Genomic DNA, 1,455 nt, shown 5'->3' with positions numbered 1-1,455 from the left:
AGCCAAGATCGCGCCACTGCACTCCAGTCTGGGTGACGGTGCGAGACTCTGTCTCAAAAAAAAAAAAAAAAAGAGAAAATCTTCACAATCTATACATCTGATAAAGGATGAATATCCAGAATCTACAACGAACTCAAATAAATCAGTAAGAAAAAAACAGTCCCATCAAAAAGTGGGCTAAAGACATGCATAGACAATTCTCAAAAGAAGATACACAAATGGCCAAGAAACATATGAAAAAATGCTCACCATCACTAATGATCAGCGAAATGCAAATCAAAACCACAACGTGATACCACCGTACTCCTGCAAGAATGACCATAATTAAAAAAACAGCAGTTGTTGGTGTGGATGTGACAATCAGGGAACACTTCTACACTGCTGGTGGGAATGTAAACTAGTACAGCTGCTCTGGAAAACAGTGTGGAGATTCCTTAAAGAACTAAAAGTAGATCTACCATTTGATCCAGCAATCCTACTACTGGGTATCTTTCCAGAGGAAAAAAAGTCATTATTCAAAAAAGATACGTGCACACACATGTTTATAGCAGCAAAATTCACAACTGCAAAATTGTGGAACCAACCCAAATGCCCATCAATCAACTAGTGGATAAAGAAAATGTGTATATACATATATATATGATGGAATACTACTCAGCCATAAAAAGGAATGAATTAACAGCATTTGCAGTGACCTGGATGAGATTGGAGACTATTATTCTAAATGAAGTAACTCAGGAATGGAAAACCAAACATCATATATTCTCACTGATTTGTGGGAGCTAAGCTATGAGGACACGAAGGCGTAAGAATAATACAATGGACTTTGGGGACTTGGGGGGAAGAATGGGAGGAGGATGAGCGATAAAAGACAACAAACATGGTGCAGGGTATACTGCTTGGGTGATGGGTGCACCAAAATCTCACAAATCACCACTAAAGAACTTACTCATGTAACCAAATGCCACCTGTACCCCAATAACTGATGGAAAAATAAAATTAAAAATTAAAAAATAAAAAAAAATCAAAAATAAAATATAAAAATCTCCCAATTAAAAAAAACTTTCTTTGCTTAACTGAACATTCATATCTCTGAGATGCTGCTGAATATTTTAATTTGAATAGCTTATTTTCATTGAAATTAATAGCTTATTATTGAAAAGAGTAATAAATACAACTTTAAAGTCTATAGATATTTCCTATACATAAAGAGAAACTGAATACCTTGTGCCTATTTTCAAAGTGGATATTTCTATAAGGATAGCTTATTTTTAAAAAACTGATTAAGTCAGAAGCACTAATTTAGAATATATAAGTCAGGTTAGCTAAACCATGTTAAATATTTGGGAAAAAACCACGTCAGTTGAGCACCCCCTGCTGCTAGAATAGCTCTGGGGACTGAAACATTCTTGCTAGAAAGGCGTTAGCCTCACAAAGGTCTAGTCTGGGAGGAGC

This window comes from Mandrillus leucophaeus, unplaced genomic scaffold, assembly GCF_000951045.1.
Source record: "Mandrillus leucophaeus isolate KB7577 unplaced genomic scaffold, Mleu.le_1.0 Scaffold41, whole genome shotgun sequence".
NCBI classification, from domain to species: domain Eukaryota; kingdom Metazoa; phylum Chordata; class Mammalia; order Primates; family Cercopithecidae; genus Mandrillus; species Mandrillus leucophaeus.
This window is presented reverse-complemented; position numbering follows the sequence as displayed.